General features: G+C 46.5%; 1 long non-coding RNA gene across 1 annotated transcript in view; it reads right to left on the bottom strand.

Moving 5' to 3' along the window:
• Positions 1 to 367: 367 nt before the first annotated feature.
• The window catches only part of LOC109314934, a 53,148-nt gene continuing 26,981 nt past the window's right edge, over positions 368 to 26,534 (bottom strand). The window contains exon 2 of the long non-coding RNA XR_002102389.1: positions 368 to 949. This is a non-coding gene — a long non-coding RNA (uncharacterized LOC109314934). The remainder of the gene's footprint in view (positions 950 to 26,534) is intronic.

Here is a 26,534-nt window from a genome sequence, read left to right as displayed (position 1 = left end):
ACAACTGGGTCCCAATAAAAAGAGAATATTGGGCTCTCCTGCCTTCCTCTCCTGCCTATTGATCAGCCACAATCCAGCCTTAATTATCTGAGCATGACAACCCCTCCAAGAGGTAAGCAAGCATTAATATACCCATTTTATTCAGCTTAATATACCCATTTTATCCAGCTGGGAGAGCACTGAAGCTAAGCGTCATCACTTAAGTCGGGGTAGAACTGGCGAAGGGACCCAGGAGTCCTGAAACCCAAGCCTGACTTGAACCATAAGATGACGGTTGATGTTTCTGGACATTTTATGAACCCCCAAAAGAAAATGCAAAAACTGCAGATAGAGGGAGACATGCGTGATGGGTTGTTTTGTTTTTCTGCAAAGCCTGAACTCATCCCTGTGCTGCATGGCAGAGCCCTAGTCTTAGCCTCTGCTACTCCCTTGTTTGCTTTGCTCAACTCAAACAGGAAACCACCCAGTCTTTCAGGGTTTCGTTTGACAGGAGGTGAAGAATCGCACCCCGGTGTGAGAGCCTGGTGACGTCAGCGGGATGTCCCACCCTGCTGCAAGGGCTCTGGAGCCTTCCTGCTTTTAAGGGTCATTGAAGTTACTAAGATCAATGTCAGGAGGAGATTTTCTGCTGGCATTTACCTACAGCTCCTGTGACTTCCCTGCTGCATTCCTACCTGGGGCCTCTAGCACCAACACACAAAGCTTGGCTACTTAAGCTTGCAGCCTAGGCCACTTCCTAGCACCACCTCCCTTGGAAGCCCGTTCCAGATTCAACCGTGCAGGGCTCAGTGATGCTGAGTGTCTCCTTCTCCTGCATCCTAGACGGGGGTTTGCACTGGGTGTGGAGAATACAATCCTGTTGACGTGAAGCTGCATGGAAGATCTCTGCTTTCCTTCTCAGTGCCCGCCACCGGAGACCGCGTGCATCATTCTTCATTGTCGTTTGCGTCTGTACAGAAAGAGCAAAAAACAAAAGATATTTTAGGTTTGGTTTTTCACTGAAAAAAAGAGGGGGGAACCCAGAGGAAATCCTAAAATGTATTGGGATTTCATGTATCCAGGTTGTAGTCATATTGGCCTAGAGGAAAAGGCAATCAGGACTCATAGTAGAGATGATATCTTTTATTAGACCAACAAGATTTTTGCAAAAAAAATTCCGTTTTAATTTTCAACTAAAGAAATTAATTTGCAATTCAATTTCAATTTGAATGTGCAATTAAAGAAATTAATTTGCAATTAAATTTCAATTTTAATTTGCAACAAAAGATTTTTATATTTTTTTGCAAAAATCATCTTGGTCTAATAAAAGATACCATCTCTACGACGATCCCTGATTGGGATTTCATTACATATCAACTCTGGTGTCAAACACCACCAATCAAAATGGCTCCAACGTAAACGTAACGCTTTGCACAGCTACAGGTGGCTGGAGAAGATGCAAAGAAATACAAATCAGCCCTTTTCCTTTCCACCCCCTGCTTGTCTCTGAACTTAGATACGACAGTGAATGGTTTGCATAAAGAAGGAGAGATTAGACAGAGACAAAAAGGTGGATCGACACACCCAGACACGCACGGAGATGGACACTGGGATCAGGCCGAACAGTTTTATGCACTTTTTCCCCATGTCCTTCTGGTCCTGGTGATGCTCGTTATCCCCCTCCCTCCTCTCTTCCCAAGGAAACCTCTTGGGAGAGAGCTGATGAGGGTGTCTCTGGTAAGGATCGGGATGCCTGAAAAGCAACAAGACAGGAAACCATTAGCGAGGTGCTGGTGGAGGAGCTATTTCAGTGCCCAGGCCACGTGAAGATGCATGAAAGCAAGGCCCCGTGAGACGGTGTATCCTGATCACCGCTCCACACCCATCTGTCAAATAAGCAGCTAAAGCTCACAGCTCTGGGCCTGTTGACTCACCAGGACAGCTCAGGATGTGTAACCTTGTCGTCCTCTTAGCAGAAGCTATTTCTGTCTCCCAAGCAAACAAGGGGGCAGCTTTGGGAAGCCGATGAAAAATGGCTTTGTGGCTTCCCCAGAGGAAAGTCTCACTTAAGTCCAACGCAAAGAGGTGATCACCAGCCTCTCTGTCTTTGATCTGCTGGATCCGAGGCCCGGCCCGGTCCAAAATGGACTGACGAATACTGGGGTACTAACCTCAGGCAAACAAATTAAGCAAGCCTGGCGGAGGGCCTAGCTAAGCTGAAAGCATCTTGAGACCTGGCCAGCTCGCGCGGAGCATTCTGTTGTTGTTTTTTAGGAGTGCGATTCATTAAGACCAGGAGTTGGACAAGTTTCCTCCTTTTCATCAAGCCAATGTACTCCTCTGCTATTGAAGAAAGGGAGGGAGGAGGTGAAGGGAAAGAAACCCTGGAAAATAAAACTTGTTTGGCATTGCTGCCTTCCACCCATTTGCATTTCATTGTGGAAGGCTGCATTAGCCCGAATGTTATTCCGCTCTCATGTTTTCCATTCACATACGGTTCGTTTTAATGACAGGGGAGTTATAGAGATCTACTAATTTCATTTTCCTGAAGGTTTGTTAATAATTATACCTTGATTTTACACAGCACTCTTCACCCAGATGCCTTGAGAGTATGCTTTTTGAATGCACCATTGTTGTTATCCCCATTTTAAAGAAGGGCAAACTGAGGCACAGTTTGGCTGAGGTAACAAGTGGAAGAAGTAGGAAGAGATCTTTCTTGGGCTCTTTTTTCCCCTGCTCTGCCATTTCTTTCTAGTGTCTTTATAACAGAAACTCTTTGCCAGCAGGAAATGTCTTAAGTGCCTATCCCAGCCTTTCAGTGGGGACAGTGAGATTCCACCATAATCTGAATAATTAGCAATAATTAATCTTTGGAGTTTAAATTACCTCTCAGCTCTATCTCACTGACTGAAAGCATTGGTGAGGGTTTTATTTCAGAAGCATGCACATTTTTGTGTAGTTGGTGCATTTTTCATGTGAATTTAGCATCTCTGTAAGTGTTAGACCGGACACCCTGGAGAATGAAATCTTTTCCCCCCCAAAGGGAGTATCTTTAATAGAAGCAAGTTGATTTGCCGACCAAATGGCCTCACCAACCTGCTTCTAGCCTGACTTAGAGGATTTCATGCTCTGCTTAGATGGTCCTTTAGCACTTGTGAGCTCTTTGGCCCTTCGTCCTGCTGCCTGCGGGGTTGCTTAGGACTCAATCTTCAGCTCATGCCCATTTTGAGCTGATCGGAAGTGGCTGTCAGAGCATGTCGTACAGCATGGTTTCCATGATGTTGAACCTAATTTTATACCAGTCTCCAGAGGCCAGCGTTCATTTTCCCCTGCAGATGGATTTGAGCCGACGATACAGAATGGTGGAATAAAGGCTCCCTTGCATAAAGCATCTTCCTTGCTACGTGCAGAGGGAGCAAAATTGCAAATCATGAAAAATGGTCTCTGGTAAGATGCAGAATCAGTGAAAGACAGAGATCCCAAACATCCCACCAGTGGAGACCTTATACTCTGGTTTTCATCAGTATGTTTAAAGGGGGTCATTACCATGATCGCTGTTTTACACATGGGGAAACTGAGGCACAGGGCTGACATGGGCACACAGGAGGCCACCAGCAGGTCATGGAGCAGCTCCCAGAATTCACTGCTGTGTCCACTCGGCAACTCTGCCATCACCCATCCAGGGAAATCAAGATTATCATTCAAGTAAAATTTGGGGTGAGGGGGAAGGTCAGAGTAGTAAGGCAAAGAATAGATACAGCTGGAAATGCTTTTCTTGCCCCTTCAAAGAAGAAAAACAGAGAAAAATAAAACTATTTTTTATTTTCACCAACATTTTCCTTTAGCATTTGCCCACTTTGTCAGAAATGTCTATCCCCCTCCCCCCCCCACCCAATTTCTCAAAAAAGTCAAAATACTTCCATTTGGAAATGATGGGAAAACTATAAGACCTGTTTTATGTTCAGTTTGGGGCAAACACAAGTTTTGAGGAGAGGGGAACTTCTCAACAGTACGGATTTCTTTCTTTTTCCAGAGTAAACCACCTGATCATACAGAAGCTTTTGCAAATGTTTATTTTGGTGGGGGGAAAAGGGTTTTCGTTGAAAAAAGAAATATCGAGCATGAAACATCTCTGCTGTTTCTAGATTGAGTTTTCCATTGTTATTTGACGCAATGCCTAGGAAGGAGAAACTACTGGGAGAAAGCTCCTATAGTAAGATGGGGACTAAGAAAACCTGAGTCTTAATTCCCTTCTGCTCAAATCGTCCCTTGGATTTGACTTTGAGTGAGTCACTTCATATTGCTAAGCTCAGTTCCTTTCTAGGATGGGAATAATCATGATCCCATCCGCTCTTACCCATAAAAGTTGTGAGGATAAATCATGGCTGTGACACATTCCCATAATTAGGGGAGAAGCATGACATTTATCCGAGGAAGCCGGCATGGAAAGCGCTCTCCCTTCTTGATAAAAATAGAAATAAATAGACTGGAACTGAAACTGGAACCAATTGCCCCAAATGCCTCATCTCCACATAACCAGAAACCCACACGGAGGCGGAGCAAACCCAGCAAACGAGCTATAAAATCCACGTTGCGGAGCTGTCATGACCACCCCTCCCGGGTTCTTGGTACCGTTTTTGGAAAGGTCAGCTGCCCCGGGAGGGCTAGGCCTGGATCTGGGGCTGTGAATGTCCCCCTGGTATTTATTTCTGCGGTGTTCCCTCCCCCGTGTAACTCCGTGAGCGTTGACCGCTTTCTTCTTTGAAACCAAAAAAGCTTCCAAATGCGCTAGGAAATTGCATAATTAGTTTAGCATGGTGGCTGCAGTGACAAAAAGAGGCAGGAACCGAGCAAGGAGCACAAAGGGCTGGCTGGGTTTCTTGAGCCCAAGGGAAAATCCTGCCCCTGAAGGTTGGCCTCTCTATTTTGCTCTCCCTGAAGTCAACGGCAAAAAATCCCACTTGCTTCTTCTATATTCCTGTCTCTTGGCTCTTCAAGTTTGGGGCATGGGGGGGGTTGTTCCTATTTTGGAGGAGGAACAGAAAGCTTCCAATGGGGGAGGGAATGGAAATAGTCATTGGGGATAAGCCCAAACTAAAAGCTCAGGTCTGAACACATCTGAGGGTGCCCGAAACGGCCACTTCAGACCATCAACGACAAGGGAAAATATCCAAAGCACCGGGCGCGTGCTATAACATGCCATGTGTAAAAGCAGGGAAGCAGCTGGCAATACCTGCTCAGAACCACTCATCCGGCCGATGGGGGAGGCAATAGAAAACAGAAGACAAGGAGTTAATCCTACATTATGGAGATGTGTCTATTAAAATGAATTCAGAGATTTCATAGATGTTAGGGCTGGAAGGGACCTTGAAGATCATCGGGTCCAGCCCCCCGGCCCAGGGGCAGGAAGTCAGCTGGGGCCAAAGGATCCCAGCAAGATAAGTGATATGAATTTGATTCCACATCTGGGTGCTAACCCCCAGTGCCGATTCAGGAGTGCGACATGGGGCATGGAGTAGATCCAACAAGTGGGCGAATCCTAATGGGGGAAAAAGCACCCAGGGGAAAAAGCCCTTGGATGTCTTCACATGGTGCAACATTGCCCTGGACCAAGAAACCTAAGCTCTAACGCTGCATGGATTTGCAATCCAGGACCAGGCAGTGCGAATCCAGCTAATCCATTTTAACAATCAGGAAAATGAGCCAAAAAAAACCTATCACCTTTTATGTTCCAAGCTGTATCGTAAGCGAGTGGGCCATACTTTTGGTCAGCTCTGTAACGAGTGTCTGGAAAATGATGGGTGGCGGGGATGCTGTTCTCAGAATGGATTTGGGCAGTGACCCTGTCTCTCCCTCCCTCCAGCCTCTTTTGATCAATGGTAATAAGAAAGAATAATTCCCAGCACAACAGTCATTACTGGGTGAAACGCTATGGCCTGCACTATGCAGGAGGTCAGATTAGATGATTATAAGGGTCTGTCTGGCCTTTAAAACATTACACCCAGACCCACAGCACAATCAGCTCCACATCTTCCAGGGAACCTGGTTCAAATTCATCTCTTGCCAGATTGCGGCAAAGACTATAATGAAACGCCGCTTTCAGACAGCTGCTTTCTGACCAGCCTCCGGAGAAGAGGAGAGACTGCTCACGCCACGAGAAATAATCAGCCCGGTGTCCTAAATTTGGTCTGGCTAATGGCAGACACATGCGGACCTGGGAGAAGGAGCCGGCAGCAGGTCCAGGGATGCAGGAAGGGGATGAGATTAAAGAAGGGTGGAAAGAAGAAGTCATATTTCACTTTCCTGCTGATCCCCTGGAACTGGGCGATAGATCTTCCTGTATGTTCAACACGTGGCTCTAATTCCAGCCCCGACTATGTTCTTCCCCTAATAAATCCATGCACCCTCGAATCCAGCCTTGTCTTCATTTAAGCTGGGTTTGTACAAAAGAGGGAGAGGGAAGAAAATAGTGGGGTAGGAGCAGCAGGCATTGATTTTTTTATTTTTTTTAGTGGCCTTATCCTCTGTAATAATCTCCTCTAAATTTCAAGTACCAGCTGATAACATGTGGGTCTTATTTACATCCTTTTCACATCTGAACTAGATGGCAGATAGAGCAGCGCTGCATTGGAAGCATGTTTGTGACTGCTATTGATTTAAAAACGCTTTTAATATAATGAATGCAAGGCTCTCATACTCCATCTGCAACTGCCCGAGGTGGATTTCAATTTTAGGCAGCGTGATCCATATTCTTAAAAGTGTTTTGCTCCCTTTTTTTTACAGAGCAGTTCCTCACCAAGGGTTTATTGGGCTGATGATTCAACGGAGCAATTTCAAACCCATTAAAGAGTTCCTAATTGCCTAGAACAACTCTTTGGGGAAAAAATAGTGTTTTTTTTTTAATTATCTCCATCCTGCGGTTTCACTAATCTCAATACGTTTATACTGAATACAGCAAATAATTTCATTGCTGCCAGCCCCAGAGGTTGGCATGGTTTTGTTATCTCTGCCACTAATGTTGGTTAAATATTTCAGGATGAAAAAGGTTGTTTGGGAGCAAAAAAGTGTTTCATCCATTTTTTTTTTTTTTTTGGTGGAAAGACATGCTCTTTTTTGTCAAAAACCCCACAAAGTATCTGTCAGAAATCCCAAAATGTTTCAGTTTTGAAATGAGACAAAAGTAATATTTCTTTCATGGAAAAAACCCCGACCAAAATGAAAATTCCTCGTTTTTTGTAAAGAGTTTCAAAAGGGGAGGAGACACAATGGCCCGGCCAACTCTTCTAACAGAACACCAAAGCTCGTGTCACTCTGGCCACGTCCACACGAGATGCTGACTTGTGCATACACAAGTACTAAATGACTGCACAGTAACTGGCATTGCTGCACGGTAGCTCGTTACTACTGCGCAGTAGTGCCACATCCTGCTTCATCAAGACGTAGCCACTGAAAACACCAGCAAATGGCCCTAAACTAGACCCGATGGGCGCCAAATGACCTCTGCACTTCAGCAGGAGCAGGCAATAAAGACCCCAGTGTTTGAGATCTATGGGCAATGATATGCATCTGTATGAGCACCTATGTTTCCACGAGCAATGCGGCGCAGCATGGGCCGTCAACATCCCCTTCTAAAAAGAGGAACGAAGGCCAATGCTCCTAGGCTACATGTTGCTTTCTAATCATCCAGATGTCAGCAGAGTTACTCTGGATTTGCTTTGCATAAAGCCAGACTCTCCCCTGGATTTATCGTTTCCAGACGGCCCCTTTGCACTAGCTTGTCTGGAGCAAAGAGACCACAGCATCAATGTATGACCCCTATCCCTGTAAACAGGTCCAGAACAAGGGACCAGGCATCAGACCTCTTCTGTCCATTCTGCACAGCCTCCAGTAAAGCTTTGGCTACCAGCAGGCATTTTTCACTAGACCGAAGGAGATGGGAGAGACTATGTTGGGGCAGATCAGGGTCTGGCCTGGGTTTCTAGGGTTGCCAACCCTCCAGGTTTGCTCTGGAGTCTCCAATTAGTTATAAATCTCTAGGAGGCTGCGGAGAGTCACCCAGGAGATAAATGATAGGGCATTCATTAAAATAAATATGAAATGTTGAATCCTATTTATACAGTACTCCCATGGGTTTTTACAGCACAATTGCCATGTGCATTTGCCTTCCTGATGTAGTCTGTGCACCATAATTAATGTCACTACGTCATGTGGCGAAACCTCCTGGAATAGATTCAAACAGAGTCGGCAACCCTACTAGACCCTCACACTTCTTTGCCGCAGAAATGCCTGATAAAGAGGAATGCACCAGTGTACAGTGTTACCCTTGCCAAAACTGGGACCAAACAGGCATCTTTTGAACCAAAATGCTGCAGGCTCTCAGTGCAAGTCCCTTCAGCCGATGTGAGAAATAAAGAACAGAGGACATCTGCTATCTGAATAGGAGACCTAACTTGCATCTAACATTTTTCACTCATAAACTGGAAAAAAAAATTTCAAACAAGGTCGGTCTTGTTATTAGAGCTGACGGAAACACTTTTAAAGAAACTTTTTTTTTTGCCTCAAATGATGATTTTATTGAAGCCAAAAAGGCCACAATATTCAATCCCTTACAAATTTCCCCCCAAAAAAGCATTTTTCAGCTTTTTAAAAATTATCTCCCATTCTCAGTGGTTCTTTTTCTGTCTTTGAGTTCGCCCCTTTGTTCCAGGTTTTCCATTCTGACTTTTTGCTTATTAAGGTAAGATTTTGAATGACAGCCAGCATGGTTTCGTCATGGGCAGTTCTTGCCTTACCAACCTCATCCCCCTCTACGACCAGGTAACTCGCCACCTGGACACGAGAGAGCAGGTTGCCATTGTATACCTTGACTTCCCAAAGGCCTTTGGGTCCTATCCTGCAGCCAGTTTCTCACCCACCTGACTGTCTCAGAGTTAAGCCCACAATCCTCCAATTTTCTCGCGAGGACATCATGGGATACTAGATCCGAGAGTCATAGTGAATGGATCCGTGTCATCCTGGTGAGAAGTGGGCAGCGATGTCCCACAGGCATCAGTGCTAGCCATCCAGTACTTTTCAACATCTTTATTAACGATTTAGATGTGGGGGTGAAGAGCTCACTGGCCAAGTTCGCGGATGACACCAAGTTATGGGGAAGCGTGGTCGCGCTTGAAGATAGGCTACAGGTACAGGTGGATCTAGAAAGGCGGGCAAATTGGGCAGATCGAGATCTGATGAAGTTCAACATCAAGAAATGTAAAGTGCTCCGCCTTGGCACGAGCAACCCCAATGCACCTACAGCCTTGGAGGCACCAAATGGACCAACACCATAAACGAAAGGGACCTGGGGGTAATAACAGACCACAGCATGAATATGAGCCAGCGGTGCAAAGCTGCGGCCATGAGGGTAAATAATACTGTGGCATGCATCCACTGATGCATCTCCAGCAAAACCAAGAAGGCGATTCTCCGCTCTACTCGGCATTGGTGAGACTGCAGCTGGAGGACTGCGTCCAGGTCTGGGCACCGCACTTTAACAAGGATGTGGACAAGCTTGAGAGAGTCCAAAGAAGAGCCACCCGTATGATCAGAGTCTTGCACAGCAAGCCATCCGAGGATAGACTGAGGGACCTGGGCCCCTTCAGCTTGAGGACAAGAAGGCTGAGAGGGGACCTGGTAGCAACTCACCACTACACTAGGGGAGTACTTCAAGGGCTCGGTGAGCAACTGTTCACCAGGGAATCCGAGGGGAAAACCAGGAGTAATGGCCACAAACTCCTGGAAGACTGATTCAGGCTCAACATTAGGAAAAACTTCTTCACAGTCGGGGTGTCCAGGCTGTGCAATAAACTCCCTCCAGAGTTGGCACAACCACCTACCCTGGAAATCTTCAAGAGGAGACTAGACAGTCACCTTGCTGGGGTCGCTTGACCCCCAGGTATCTTTCCTGCTTGGTGCAGGAGGCTGGACCTGATGATCTCCCAAAGTCCCTTCCAGACTTACAATGTATGAATCTATTTGCATGGTGTTTTGAGTTTTCTTCATTTGCTTCAGTTGAAAACAGTAGGTAATATCAAAATACAATCCTGTCATTTTTGCCATAAAGCATTCCATTTTGACATTTCCACTACGAAATCTTTCACAAGCCCAAGCAGAACTTGCTCCGCTTTCTTGAATGGGTTTTTTTCAGAATTTTCATTCTATAAAAAAATTTGAAAAGTTGCACTTTACTCCCAATTTGCTGCAAAGCAAAGCTGTGCCAACATCCCACATGGGTTTTTTGGGAAACAATCGTGCCCGTTTTCTGCTCAAATCATTCTCCTTAGTTTACAAATAGGGAAAATGAGACACAAGGAGATATAAATTGTTCCACACTGGGCCGCACAACCCTCCAAAGCAAGAGGCAATAATTTGACTCATTTCTCCTAAGTAGTATCCTTTCTGTTGCCTTGATATTTCTAACACATTGTCTATTGACTGTGAAAGGTTGGCAGCTCTTCATTCAAAAAAAAATCAAGTTAGGCTTGCCTGTATCCTTACCTCACCTCATGGTGCCAGGAATTTCATTTTTTAAATATCATTATCTATTTATTTATTGCCTGCCCCTGAGGTTGGACCTGCCACCCGTCTATGTTTTCAGCTCTAATTCTGAATTTCCTTCAGTGAGATTTGAAGCAGGCCCTTTGCCTTGCTTAGTTTTCTGTGGTTGAGGGTATGAGATCATATCAAAACGGGCCTGCATTTTGATCTGGCTCTGCAGTGCGAGGATTGTGGGTGCGGAGGGTAGAATAAAACAGAAACCCTGAAGGCAAACCATGCTGTCATTTATTTACGAATGAGCAAAAGTATCATGTGGGGAAGTTCTCATGTACAGACACCGCCAGGGCACTGGGAATTGGTATGCTAACAGAAATTTTGGACCTTTTTCAGTTCTCCCAAACTATCTGGATATTGCATGGGAGTGGAAAAAACACTGCAGAGCTGGGAATGGTTTCTTCTCAGCATATCTGGAACCATGACGTTTCTGGAGTGAACCCATTTGTATAAGAGTCTGAGGCCAAATGAACTCCAAAAAGGTCAGATGTCTCTGCTAGACTCTGAAAGATGGGATTGGTGGGCCATACTGTGTTGTCTACCTTCTCCTCTTCAACTATCCTCTTTCACTCCCTCTAATGGTATAACTCATCCAGCCCATCCCCATTTGTGCATGAACTTTTCCAGCCCCTAGCAATCTGTTCATGCACAAACCTTTCACCTCCACTGCAGTCATCCTTCCCTCTCTGTCTACCAATGGCTAGAAAATTATATTTAAAGATTTGCTTTTAGGAATTGGCTTGTACGAAAAGTAGATATTGCATTAGAAGAATGGTTCAGGGTAACAGTAAGGATTAATTAGTTTCTAAAAGTCTTTGACAAAGTTTTCTTCAAGGCCTACTGGGCACGTCTACACGAGACGCTTACTGCGCGTTAGCCTAATAACCCTGCGCAGTAGTGTGGTGGTTAAAAACTGTGCTAATAGCCTAGTGCACAGTGTGATGCTTAGTAAGCATCACAAAATAACTATGCACTGGCACTACCACGCAGTAACTCTAGGTACTGAGCGTTTAGTTAGTGCTTTATTAAGCAAGTACTAAACTAAATGTGCAGTATCTAAGGCACATTAATGAATGCGTAAATGTGTCCACTGTGCCTGAAGCTAGCAGACAAACAGGCTGGAGAAATTAAAAACATGAACAGTATACGCATAACATGAGATGAGGTGGCATTAGGTCACAGTGACCAGCTGCAGAGCCCCTGGGATTTCCAGTTTTGGTGGACAGGCCAAATTAGGAGGCTGGGGCATGCCCAAATTAAGACACCAGTAAATGACAAAATTAAGAGATGTGCATGTGCTGGGTTTGTTGGAACAAAGGAATATGCTGATAGGACAGAAAATGGACAGTAAGACGGCCTCAGGGAAACCAATCAATGGTACCCGGAAATGAAGTCATTGGAGGAGAAAAAAGACAAAAGCAGGGATTTCAGAGCAGCAAAAGGTCCCCGATGGGGGAGCCCAAGACCACCATGCACAGGGGGCACACTACCAGCCCATCTCACACACCCCACTGGGGAAGTGGGCCTCACCCCTCAACCTCCAGGCTGCTGACATCTGACATTCAAGAAAGGACCACAGGGTGAAGCTTGCAGACTGGCCAGCTGTACCTTGCCTCTGTGACAGCCCTAGGATTGGTAGATATAGAATCAGGGGTTGAGGGGTGTTGTTTTGTTTGTTTTTCCTGCATTATTCTTATTTTCTATTACTGTATATGAATAAAAATTGCCTGCTATCAAATGGAAGAGGTCTTGGTCAGTTTGAGGGTTTGGATCCACTCAGAATAAGGTACCTGGGTCATAAATCCAGTACCAACATCTACCAGGATAAAAGAGACATTTTTGCTGGTGTAACTCACATTCCTGTATGCTGGTATAAAGTATTCTGGGATCTAGAGCACAGACAAACAGCAATCAGGGGTAGCCACACAGACAGTAAGCTGCTCTCTCAGTGCAATGAGGTGGTGGAGGAGGAAGTCATTGCTTGTACACCTGGGACCTCTATTTAAACTAAGGGCAGACGATACCAGCTCTTGCTGGTATACCCCTAAATCTTTCTAGGTAAATCTATACCAGTCTGGAGGAAGGTCATCCATATCCCCACTTCTTCTTTTTTATATCAATGTTAGGATTGCCAACCTCCAGGATTGCCCTGGAGTCTCCAGGAATTAGATCCAAGTGTGCAAGGGTCAAGGGGCCAGCACACCCCGGGACCCTGGGATCAGAAAGCCCAGCGCCGACCACCCGCTCACCCCTCCAGGAAAAGCGGCCAGCGAGATCAGGGACTGGAAGTGCCAGTGCGGGAGAAGACGGCCGGCTGGGATTCAACAGGAGGGAAGCTGTCCGGTTCACGACGGCCCCGAACGTTCTGGGGCAGCGGTAAGGCCCCGGAAGGGGCAAGGCGACGGGGGCTCTAGCCCCGAGCAGCGGAGAGACTGGGGGGGGGGGGTCGGTGGACCTGACTCGATGGGCTAGAGTGAGAGCCCGCGGACCCATTAAGGCGGTGGGTAAGACCCAGCCCATCCAGACTCGGAAGGTACCTCCAGCAGGAGAGAGGAGGCCTCCCAGGTAGACGTAGAAAGAGCCCAGTGGCAGAGACTGATAGGGGCTCAGACGGACTGGCGGACCAGTGGCCACCAAAATCTGGTTCTCGTTAGGACATTCTTGAGGACTCCCCCCCAGACAGGGAGGCTTTGGGGCTCACGGAGCTTGGACATAGGCTCACGCACCTTTCAGTTGAAGAATTGTGGGCGTGGAGAGACTGGGTACCAACTGACCCGGAGGCCTGGGCGAGGGTGTAGGGGAGGAAGGAGCCCTCAAGGACCACCCCTCTGGGGAGGACAGTACGGAGATTGGCAGTCTCGTTCTCAGCAGGGCGAACACCGGGGGGAATTCACTGAACATATTTAATCATCAAAGTCATGGCAGGTGGTCCCGGTGTACACCGCCTGAAGACCAGCCCCTTTGCCAGCAGGACGGAAGGGCGTTGAGGCGAGAGGAGACGGTCCCATAAGTGGAGACGTTCAAGCGGCGCTTTCACACCAAGTCTCCAGGAGACTGCTGAGAGTCACCCCTGAGATAAATAATAGGGCATTCATTAAAATATATATTAAATGTTGAATCTGATGTATACAGTAGTCCAGTGGGTTTTTAAAATGTAATTGTCACGTGCATTTGTCTTCCTGATGTAAAGACTGTTCACCATGATCCATAACTGATATACACAAGCATTCAGGAACACTAGTATTGTGTGTTGTGGGCCTGTTGGCATGCCAAAAACCCGTGGAATTGGTTCAGAGTTGGCAACCCTAATCCATGTAAATACCAATTATTTCACAGTCAATATGTTGTGTAGGTCCCAAGTTGTTACGTCCCTCCATGTTGCTTCCTTACCATTCTCACTTAACTATACCTGCAAGATTGTAATTCAGCCTCATTCTGCTCTTTCCCATTGCAGCAGTCTGTCCTTCTCTCTCTGCTGATTCCCTTAAAGCCTGTGCAAGCCTGCGAAAGGGTTCACGGCATAGCTCTGCTCAAGCTGACAACCACTTCCTCACTTGAGACACTGCCTCGGTTTTGCCCAGGGGGCTTACACGTCTCAGCAGGCCTTTCTTGGACTGAATTTGGAGCAAACAAAGAAATCTAAGGGCCGCTGAAGTTCACCAGCCTTCATGTTTCATAGCAAACATCCTGCACAGGGCAAGGGAGCGACTGCTGAAGCCAGCCGGGGAGGATGCGTGTCCTCAAGCCCTTCACCTCCTCTGATGGCATCACTAAGCCTGGAAAGCTGAGACTGGTTTGGGGGGAAAACTGAAGGAAACCAAGCCCCGAAAAGAAAATACACACGCTGCTGCTGGATTCAAACTGAAGCGTAAAGCATTGGACACAGACTGCATTTTGCCTTGTACCGCGAACATCCCATTTTCCATTTCAAAAAATCCTCCTCGGCTTGCCTTGCTTCTGCCTCTGCAGCCCCTTGTGAATGGGCGCCTATGTTCTACCTAGAAGGATCAGCCCTTGCTAAATGTTATGGTTTGGAAGGATCCTAAACAAGCCTGGAAAACCTTAGCTAATTAAATTAGGGATTGGGGTCCTGCTCTTTGAAGCTGCCACCCACTAGAATCTAGGAGAGGATGAAAAGATAATTATTTGTCCTTTTTGAGTGAAACTTTTTTTTTTTAAATTCTGCTTTCCAGAAGTTTAAAAAAAAAAATACAGCAATTTCCACTGCAGCTTCCATATCCTACACCAGGAAAGTTTACTAGGGTCAGGGAAAGATGCCACACATTCACCTGGCCCTGTAAAATCTGGTGCTTTTTTTCTGATCTAGTTCTCCTCCCCACTAGATCTTGCTTTACTCCTTTCCTTTCCTTCTGTTCCCCCTTCCAGCTTGACCAAGGTGCAGGTTCGGTGTTAATGCACAAGCAAAATTCATCCTCTGGGAAGAGGAGAAGAATAAAGGTCAGGTCAGTCTGGTTTTTGCCGCTGCAGAAACTGAGGCACCACGCTTCTGATAGAGAACCCGCCCAGAGGCCCGTGCTTAGCCCAGAGCCTGCTTTATGGAGAAATGTTTTCTCGTTAGGAAGAGGGGAGTTTGCAGGGGTGCAAGGTCTGGGTTTTGTCTCTCTTTAGCCAGGTGCACTTATACTTTGCAACCTATTGTATTGCCAACAGAAAAAAATAAAAGTGTGGGGGAGGTTAGAAATAGGGGAGAAAGCATTCGTGTTGCCTCCAAAGGCCTATTGCCTTTGCTCGCTCAGGTGAGATGTACAGTTCAGACCCTCTAGGCATGCCCATCATGGTCAGTGATGGGGTTTGACACCTGAGTCAAGGAGCCAAAGCAAGAAAAGGAGAGAGGGGAGGGGAAAATAAAATGGGGAAAATGAACAGGCCAAAGCTAAAAAAAAAAAAAACAGAGGGAAAAGAAAATCTCAGGTAGGGTTGGCAGAGACCAGGAGCAGACAGACGATGGAGCAGGGGGAGCTGGAAAAAAGATGGGGAAATGCAATGCAACAAAAACAAAACACTGAGGGAAAATGAGAGACTGGCAAGAAGGGAGTTAATGAGAGCCAGAAACACAACAACGGTTGGAGAAATGTTGATTTTATTTAGCATTAATTGCAGGAAAGTGCCTATAAAGTGTGGTAAAAAAATTATTAAGTACCCTGTGCAATGCCAGCTCTGTGCCAGCTGCCCCCCCACCCCCAAAGCAGGTGTATTATTCCTAGTTCCCTAGGTATAAATAAATAATTGCTTTTCCATGTCATTTTATGATGCCATTTCATTATTTTTTACTGCTATATTGTTAAAGGCTCTGACTCCTCCAGAATAAAATCTGCAAATCTGGAGATTAGCCTGCATGCACGCCTGAGCGAGGGAGACCGAATTAGGATATTGGGTTCAGCTGAAGGAGTCTGTGCCTCATCTCCCACCCACCAAGAAGCCAAGGCACAGAGAGCGCCCTGAACCCCCCTGACTAAAGTATAACCACAGCAGTTACGACAACTGCCAGGCATTTATATTGGCATGCAACTCCATCTGCGTTTCTGTCTCACTTGTCTCGGATACTTCCAGCCAAAATTTAGACGGGGGAGGGATATGGGGGGAAAGATGTCCGTATTCTTATCAAGTTTTGCCAATAATTTTCTGCTCAGACTATCAGTGGTAAAATAATTGTCCTCAATATAATCAAGCTTCGGCGTTGACATTTTTAGTTCAGATAAGCAGGCAGTGCACGCTTGCCGTGGGCATTGCCCATCTCCATACTTGCAGCTTTATTTCATCAAGGGACAGTTCACCCATCAAGGAATTAAACCTTGCAATGCTTTCAATGACTATTCTCTAAATGCTCAATGCAAACCCTGTTTCACAAAAATGCATGGCTGGAGAGGGACTCTATCGTTACGTATCTTCTAATCCCCCCTCCCCCCCCCAAAAAAAAAATGCTACAAGCAAACAATGGTTTTATGCTGTTTTTGTGGTTGTGGTGATTTTTTTTTCTTTCTCATCAGAAAGTTGTGTGTCTGATCACAAACCAGCAGGTAGCTGGTTTTACTATTCAACCTCTATTCAGCTTTTTTCTGTTTCTATAAGTCTAACCCTAGTTCCAGTCCTCAGGACATGGCATATTCAGGAATGCCAATACGTTTGTGCTGGCTGCTCATTTTTTAGGCCCATTCAAAAATACCTGCACAAGCTGCAAAATACCCCTGGCTCAACGACCCAATGTTATAAGGAGTAATAGGTGATGCATCGCAATGGAGACATCTCTGCCCACTGGGGTCCTGTCTTGGCAGAATCCAGCATTGGAGAGGAGGAAAGGAGAGTCATCCCTATGCAGTATAAAAGCAAAAAGTGTTAGGCTGGTGTTTTTATTGGCCCCCGTATCCCATCAGCAACCTCAAAGCCTTTATTCTCTCGCAGCCGTCCCTGAGATAGTTGGGTGTCTCTAGATTTTGCCCAAGTAACCAAGTTAAAAATGAGGTTGGGGGGGAAGAAGTGATTTCTGTGTCATTAAGGCACTAAATGTCCACTATGCCATGCTCTTAGCATCCCCAAACTCAGAGTCAGTGTTGATGCAATAACACCTGTATTCATTCTCCATGCCAAGTTGGTGTTTTTTTCCAATACTTGGTAACCCCCGACATGCAAGTAAATCTCCAAAGGGAAACACACTACATCATAATTTTTGACCCAAAAGGTAATCCTGAGCAGTACGTTATAGCAACACCTGCAGCGCACCAAAGCCGTTCCAGCCAAGACTACTGTTAATACAGCGAAGGGCTCCCATTACCCCCTTGGGGAGCCTGCAGACCAACGTGAGCTAATAACCTACAAGGCAGGCGGTTTATATCACTTCACAAGTCCGTGTCACAAGGCAATGAAAAGGCAGGGCATGTGAGCAGTGGATGTGCCCATAGCAGGGAAGTCGAATGGCAAAATCTGACATTGTAAAGTGCCACAACAAGAGATAGGAAAGAGCATCAGGGTGGAAGCAAGGGCTCGTGCTCAGGCTTTGGACCAAACGGAACAAGCCACTTCAAATTAGGCTGTATGTGGGGGTACGGAGGGTGAGCTTCATCTCACTCACTAAATGCTGCTAGAGACAAAAACGTCAGGTTTTATTGCTGTTCTCAAAAACATTTTGAAATCTGCGTTTTCAGGTCCAGCTTTCTTCTGCTTCTTTCTTGTAAAGGCGAGTGGTAGGCACCACGTCAGTAAATCAAAGGGTCCCCAAAGCATTAGCAAAGGACTTCTTTCCTCTCTTATTTGTTGGCTTTATGGTCTGCGAGCATGAATAACCCTGCTCGAGCCATGCATTGTGAAAGCTTCTCTTCCCCCCTCTTTTAACAGCCTTGCGGACATACCTCATTTCTGCAACATGCTATGCCTGAGCCCGTGTGGCCCGGATAACATGCATGACCCTTGGCAGCCCTTGCTGTGCCAGTTCAGAGCTCATACACAAGTATCCTAATGCTCTTGTTATTAGAAGTATCGCCCAATATTTCCAGTCCCTTTGCCCACACATACAACTGGAAAAGGTCAGGGAACTATGCCAGAATAGCCATTCCTGACCAATTCCCTGCGTGGATACACTCATTTCAACAAAAAGTCCTTGGAAGTGAGGGGGTTCATCAGGAAGAGGGACCCTGCTATAAATGCATACTCTTTTTTCACCCATTTTAATTTCCCCATATAGAAATGCTCTCAGATATTGCCTATTCCTGGTCTTCCCTGGTTACACCATCTAATGCCATGATCAAAGCTGCACTCAGGGGTATAACCGCCATACACATCCTAAAATAACCTTGACCCTAGCTAGAGCTCTAGTGAGTTTAGCTCACCTGATCCAGCTTTTTCTTGGTATGATGAAATAGCAGTGACATATTTCAGAGCATCCTGTGTGCGTGTATGTCAAGGTCAGAGATGTCCCTACAGGGCTTCAGAAACAGACTGAGGATTGCTGATGCAGGATCTCCAAGCTATGGAAATAAGGCTGGGACAGGATAAATAAAGCTGCATTAGAGAGAGAGAGAGAGAAAGAGAGAGCATGAGCAGGTATTAGACATCTGTCTGCCATGGAATATTCCTGCAGTATTTGGGTCTGTGGTTTATTTTGCTAGTGGTGACTAGTTCAAGCCACATTTAGCCAATAAATATGAGATATGAGGTCACTCCACCATTTAGCTGTTACCCTGTCTACATATTTCACAGCTGGGTAGTAACCTTTTAACTAGCGTCTACCTCAGTAGGGAGTCTCCATTAAAAAAGAGCCAGGATCCATTGGTCATGGTGGGGGATCATGAGACAGAAACACCAACGAGATTTTGGAAGAGAGCAAGTGGGACAAAAATAATGCTTTTGGCTTCGCTCTTCTGTCTGCTCCCACCGAGGTAACTCTCTGGCGGGGCTACAGGTGCCCTGAAGTGCATTTAAAAGAGGTGCCCACCTTGCTTCCTGGATCCAGACTGGACACAAAAAGACATGAATGCCATACGAGCTCTGCTTTACATGTGTTGTATTCTCCTGTTTGGTTTCCAGGAGATAAATTCCCTTAATTTTGCATCCTCACAGTTCTCTAATTGTATACAAAGTGGTTGCCTTTACTAAGAGGCATATTGACAGCACACTCAAAAGAATTTAACACAAATGATATACTATCACCCTCTACTCTCTCAAACTCCTTATGTGCAATGTCTGTCCTCCAGGTTGGCAGGGCAGGTTTTGGTTTCGACGGTGTACAAGAGAGATTCACACGGCCGTTTGAACCATCGGATCCCACAGCCTCCGTGAAAATGGAGGATGCATCTCCCTTTCAGTATGTCCTCCCTTAATGCATCCTGGCTTTCCCAGCTACACTTATCCCTCCATCCAAGGAGGGTGCATGAGACTTCATTTTCAGGCTCTGCTCAACATCCCAGGGAAGTTGCTGTTGAGGGATGCGAGCCTGTCTCCAATGCACTTCCTTTGCTCTGCACTGAGCATGCTTTCCTGGTTGCTCTCCAAAGGCCTGCAGTCCTGGCAACTCAAAGACAAATACTTAGGGCTGAGATCCCCGGAGTGAGCCCCAATATCACCGTTATATCAGCCCTAGACACAGCACGGGCTGGGATTTCTTCTTCAAAGGCAATGCAACTTGGCTCTAAACAATCAGATCTATTAATGCACCTGATGGAGGGTGAGCAGCGACAGGGAAGAGAGGGCACGTGCACAGAAAATTCACAAGTGGGAGGATCTGGGGAATAGCTGCCAGGCTCACATCCTAGAGTGATGCTGAATGACACCACTGAAGGATTCAGACCTTGCAAGCAGAGCTGAAGATGTGTGCAGGGGATGGGGGCATTAAAGGTCTGGATATGCCTGGAAATGGCCAGACACCCAGGGCTCAACAGTCGGCGGAGCCTCTCCTTGGCATCCTTTATGTGCCCGTTATTGCAACTGAAATGAAACTAAAAGCAAACCCAGGCCAAAGGATCCTTGCCGAGAAGGAGGGGCGTGCTCCGGCCCAGCGGTGCACAAGGCGATGAAGAGGCCCTTCCAGCATTGCACAGATTCTCCGACGAGGCCAGCCAGGAAAGCAGTGAGCAGCTGGCAAGGGTAGAGGTGATGGCTGGCAAAGGCGAGTTGCTCCCGCCCTCTGGCACACTGGGAATCCCAACCTGTTTCTCTTCCTCCCTCTCTGACGTCGTGGCTGCAAATCAGCCCCGGAGACGCGGCACCGGCTTCAGAAGGACCCGTCGCCGACTCCACCCAGCTCAGCTGGAATCTCCCAAAACGGCTCCACTTTAGCAAACTGCCTTTTATAGCACTATAAAACCAAGAGTTCATGGACAAGCAGTTGGTCAAGGGACAGGTCACCAGCCTTGGCCTCTGCTGCCGCCACTGCCGTCACCACCGCTACCGTGGCTACCCGATGGGGTGTGCGCGCACGTGCTCCCTCCCTAACGAAACGGGACCGCTACATGGAGCAAATTAGCTTCCAGAAGGTCAAACTCCAGATGGTAGTGGCACAGCAGAAGCAATGCTGCCGTTCATCGGGGCCAGGTTTGGACAAGCAGATGACGGAGGAGACAGGTGGGTTTATACAGATCTGCAGACTGAGATGGGGCCTGAGATCAAATTGCTCCCCTGTCCTTGTTTAATGAGTCTCATCTTGGGGGCAAATTGAAAGTCATGCTGCGTGTAGGTATATGCCCCTTATTCTCTGAAGGCATCAAACCCACGTTCCCCGCAACCCCCTCCGACTGCCAAATGCCCCCACTCTCCTTGCCCACATTAGAGACAACCCATCCTGCTGCCCGGCATTATCAGATCCAGTTAATAAAGTGCACGCTTGTAATGCTGGGCCCGGCGACAAGAAAAACATGAAATAACACTGCACCCACCCACTGAGAACACCGAATGTGTCACACTCCTCTGTGTCATGCTTTTAAAAATATCTCCTCTGACCGCCTTCTGCACAACAACAAAAAAAGAAAAAGAAAAGAGAGAGGGAGAAAATTATTTATTTATATTTTTGAATGCCTAACCCTGCCAGGTGGAAAATGTTTGCATCAGAGACTGGTGATGGATGTCTGCTTGTTTTACATTAAATGGGAGGAAAGGGGAAAAAAAAAAAAGCAAGTTTGCAATTACATGTTCTTTGCAAAGAGGTGTGGCCACCGGCAGAGACAGGTCTCAGCCAAAACCGCAGTAGCAGATGCTAAGGGAGGTGGCTTTTGCGGGCAGTGGAAATACACAAACAGGGGCAGCCCAGAGCTGAGATTTTATAGGAGTGAAGGGATTAAAAAGGCTAATTGAAAGGCTGGGGAAAAGATCTGGTGCTCCTGAGGGCTTCCGCTTTGTGTTGTCATTCGTTTTGCCCGGAGCTGTGCAAGAAGCTGGCAGCGGAGGCCAAAGCGAGAGACAAGTCCATGTGATGAGGCTGAGATGTTGCCAGGCACTTCCAAGTCAAGGTCCCCATTCTAGGCCATGCCCCCGCGTCCCCATCCGAGGTCAGCTCCTCCGGACCCAGCCTCAGCCACGGCCTCGCCTCGCACACAGCAAGCATCGGATCACAAATTCATCACGAACTCGTGAGACTCTTCCTCCCCTCGGCTTTGGGCCCTGGGTGTTTTGTTAAAGATCCCACCCTGGCTCCTCCTCGTGCAATCTGCACACCTAATCGTCATCATCAAATACATAGATACGTGTTGGACCTGTGATTCACTGCGGACGATTAACTTGATTTTGTTGTTGTTGTTATAACCTTTTGTCGTCGTCATCTTCACTTTATGCCTGCCTGTTCCAGCTTCAAACGCGTTCAGACCATCGTTTCCATCTGCTTTCTTCTCTTGTTGGCTGTCATTGAAATTTTTGACGTGGGTGAGCTGCCAACCCCCCCGCACAACCCCCAACCTGGAGGACCACCCCAGAGCCCCATTAGCCGACGTTTTCACCGTTCCCTGGAGAACTTTGTGGCACTTTAACAACATAGCGAACATTATTAGATGCACTGCCACTAATATCGAGGCGATGCTGAATCTTGAGTGAAGGCCCGTCGTCGGTGTATCGCCATGAATTGCGCATAGGACAGCAGATCTGCCCTCCGGAATAAGACACTTAATTGACGTAGGTTTTTTTTCTTCTGAATGAAACAAATAGTAAAGTGTAATACTATATTTAAACCAAGAAGACATGCAAATAGTTTTCAGTCAAAGGAACCCATGAGTGCCTGGGAAAAGCTGTATTTGGGAAGCAGCATAATGGCCTGGAATTGAGGAATGAGGAACGAAAGGGGAAAAGAGGAGTGCTGATAGCTTAATGCCCATGGAGGGCTCATCCATCATTTCGTTGTGTTGGATTTCACCTGCCAGATGCTAATACCTTTGCTGCTACCTTCAAACACAACCACAATGGCCAGTGAAGCTTTTCTTGGCTTCAGGTTTTTGGGCAAGAGAATTTAGCTGAAATTTTCCAGGGAAATTTTGAATTCTGGGGGAAGATCCATTTCCCCTCCCATTTTCATTTGCTTTTTCTGTCAGAATCGCTCCCCTCTCTTTTCTCCACACCAGAGTTGGTCAGTTGGGTATATATAAAAGCATATCCCTTAAATTAAAGATGGGAAGGTGCTAGGCAGTCCATAATCTGCATGCCTCATGCCATGGCTTTCCAAAACACGTCCGGTGCATAGCTCAATTATTCCTAGAAATCTGGCAACCACGCGGGCCTCCCACACAGTGGGGGTTTAACTGTATGATTCCATTTTATTGCGTATTCATTATGAACCTGTCTTTATATTTCCAAGTGAATTGGGCTTTGATGCAAGTGCTGAGCTGACCACTCTGGAGAATGAAGGCTGGCTTGCATTGCTACAAATAGGATGCAATATGAGCAACGACAGAGCGAGGTCTCTCACACACGCACACCCAGCATCTCTAATAGTGAAGATGACGTTTCATCTCCTGGACCTTCGATCTTCGGCTTCTGGTGATGACCTGAAGTTAGGGGGGTGGTAGGTCTTTTCTTTGGGCGCCTGTCCACTATAATGACCACTTACATGTGAGCTTCCAAATGCATGTGGATGATGACTTTTGGGCACTCCCGGTAGACGATGGGGGATTTTATAATCTATAAATGTCTCCGCTACAGAGCATGCATCGAATCCCCAAGACATTCAGAGAATCACTACCAGATCTTTACTGCTGTAATGAAATTTAACAGTTTGGCACGTTATGAAACTCAATGTAGGCTGAAATGCATAACAGCGTCCACCACTGCAATGCGGAGCCCACATTTTGAACTAAGATCCTCTATGGATTCAACCAAGATTTATATTGTATTTTATTTTTTTAATTAAATTTGACTATTTTGCTCCTTAAGTTCCTGTAGGCATCTCCGGGTTTTGGCTTGGGGCAGTTCTGGATTCAGTTGGAAGTTTCTGGGAAAATCCTTTATGGGCACCGCAAATGCAATTAGTGTCCTTTCTTTTAATTATTCCTTTTTTAAAATGGCATCTAGTGTCTTGTTACTAGATGTTACTCATATTCAAAAAAAAAAAAAAGCCCACAATTTTCTCAAGATGAGCTGCTCCAAAAGATCACCCAGTTCCCTCTGGCTTGCCAAGCACATACACATGGGCTCCACCCGCATTTTAGGAGCTACGAACCACAGTCAAATCTCTATACAAATCTCTGCTGAGAAGTGGTCAATTAGTGCAGTTGATATTCTAGGTGCCTGTCTGCAAGGAAACCATGTTCAGCCCACTCAGAGACAGAAAATTAATTTTCTTAATTTTTTTTTACCTAAGTAAAAAGAGAGCGTACAATTTAGCACCTCCCTTCCTGCATCGAGGACCAAAGAGCAGGCCTTGTAGCTATGCATCGGTACATGCTGTATAGAGAGTTATTAACAGAAACTTGTGCAACCCTTGTGTCAGACACTGTTAAAAAGCAACAAAGGCCAAGTTCAATTTGCAGGGGTTCCTACTAACACTCAAATAATCCCATCTTAAACTGTCAGACAGGACCCTGGGAAAATAAATTACACCATCCAGCACTCACCATGAGTAAAACTTCCCCACTGGCAAGCAATGAGTCCCAGGGCTTAACCGAACAGGGCTTTATTAACGGGGAAACACAGTAAACAACAACTTAGGAAAACCTGAGTCATAAATTACAATTAAAAGTAGGTGATGCCACCACCAAGGTCTTTTGGCAATAGTCCTGGCCCCGTCTTCCTCTCACCGGTGTGCCCGGCTGATGAGGCAGCTACACGCTTTCTTCTTCGCCCGTGTCTAGGTCACTCACCCCGTTGTCTTAGCTCAGAGGAGCACAAGTTTCAGGCTGGCTACTAGCTTTGGGCCCTGCGAGATGCACAGCTTTCAGGAGCTCAGCTACTGCTCCCAGCAAGAGCAAAGGCTGCTCTGGGGTTAGGTGAGGAGGCCCTCACTGGAGTCCAGGCTGTTGCTCCAGTTGAACCAGTTGTCATGAGCAACCTGTCCCGTTGCTCTGCCATTCCCAGGTTGTCATCACTGGTCCACCTCACCTCCGTTTTTCCAGACCACCTCATCAGCATCTGCAGTGTCTCGTTTCAAAGGGTCAGTAGCGGACATGAACTCAGCGGAGGCCCTACCACAAAAATAGAGACTCCCCACAGCTGGAGTATGTGCCTCAGCCTTTTTCTTCTCCCTTCCCTTTTGTCTTGCTCCTTTATCTCAATGCTGCAAGTCGCAGCACGGTTCGGGTGACCCCTTATCCCTAGCATATTTGACATAGGGTATGGACACGTGATGCAGTTATCCTGGGAGAAAGCTTTGTTGGTGTCTGGAGTGGCCACATGACCAGCTCTGCTGAAATGGGAGCCGGCCTCTTTGTGTTGAGCAGATGGCTATCCCAGGATGAAGCTGAGTAGAGTTGCAGACTCATAACTAGCAGCCCACCACTTACACCGGTGCATAGTTACACCTTACTTTCTGATGGGCCACTTTACTCCAGAGTGGAGCAACTTCCCTAGGTGAGAATACCATCCAGTTATTCCTGTCGGTGTGTTGAGTGTCCTTATTCAAACACAACCAATAGTATCGGACCCACCCTCACCTCCAAAGATGAATAGCATCGTGATAAAGTTGCCCCCCAGTCTTACATAACAGATATACAACTAATGGGTATGCAAATAGTATGCAAATGAGCTCCTCTTTATTCAGTTCCCCTTGTGCTCATCCACTAGGGTCCTTCTGTATACATCCTCTGTCTCGCAAGAGCTCTCAAGCCGTTCTGGGTGTCCTTGATGGCTTCAGGTCTTGGGTTTACCCTTGTTATTATCCTGGGAGCTCTGAAACATTGGATGGATCCCAGCAGTCTCTGCAAGGATCATGAGACTTATATGGCCAAGGCACCAGAGCTTATAACAAGACACCTCAGCCTCTTCCTATGAAATGCAAAAGCATCATGTCTTGGACAGTGTCATTCCTGTCATCTCTTCAGTCTTAATTTAATTACATAGATTTTTTTGTTGTTGTTCCAGGAGGAGAAGAGGCTAAAAATAATTCAACAGGAGGCTCTGAGCATTGAGCCCCCACTGCTTAATTATTTTTCCCTCTCCTCCTTCCACAACAGGAAGTTGAGCCATTGAATCAGATTTCTGGACTCACTCGGGGCTGCTGCAGGATAGGAAAAACATAACAGAGCGGGGCCTCGAATTGCCATGTTGTGGCTTTCAGGAAGCTCTGCTGCTAATTTGATGCAGCTTTCCCATTCTCTGTATCCACACTAAGTGCAGCAGCTCCTCAAGGCACGGCCAGGCTGCTTCTGTGCTCTTTGGGCCAACAAACCCGGTCCCATGGCAGCCCAATGACGGCTCCAGTGCCAGCATCACACTAAGGCCATGCTTCATGTCCAACCCTAAGGACAGTGTGTACTGGGAGGCAACAATTACCCACCAGTTACCATTTGGCATCCCCATTTGAAATTCCAGCCCTGGTTTACTCTGTTATGTTTTTTGGCAAGGGCACTTTGGTCTTGCAGGCATGGGGCTGGGGCAATCAGCCAGCAAGGAGCTGGTAAACCCCTAAGGAATGTAACTGAACCTTAATTCTTCTCGTCGGGTTTAGGGAAACCAGAATCTACCAAGCCTGATATTTGAGAACGGATTGCATCACTGTCCATTAAGTGCAACGAGGACATTCCTTAATTAACTCCTCCAGGCCTCTGCCAATTTAGGCTAAAATAAGCAAAGACGGGTCGGGTATTTTTTTCTCAATGTATAGAGCACTCCTGTGCTAATGCTTATGAAGAAGCTGTTTAACAAGTAATGATGCAATTGGGGGGCTAGGGATCTTTTTAGTCTAACTTGTAACTTGCTCCCCAAACACCAGCAAGTCAAATGATAGGATCAGTTGACCTAAATGGGGCTGTACAAGGGGAAATGAGGAGAAGAGCTGGGGATGCTGTGCATTAATACCACTACCTAGTGTGTGCAGTTTGACCGAT

This window comes from Crocodylus porosus, unplaced genomic scaffold, assembly GCF_001723895.1.
Source record: "Crocodylus porosus isolate Cpor-Errol unplaced genomic scaffold, CroPor_comp1, whole genome shotgun sequence".
Classification (NCBI taxonomy): domain Eukaryota; kingdom Metazoa; phylum Chordata; order Crocodylia; family Crocodylidae; genus Crocodylus; species Crocodylus porosus.
Note: the sequence above shows the minus strand (reverse complement) of the source record. Positions and strands in the feature narration are given on the sequence as shown.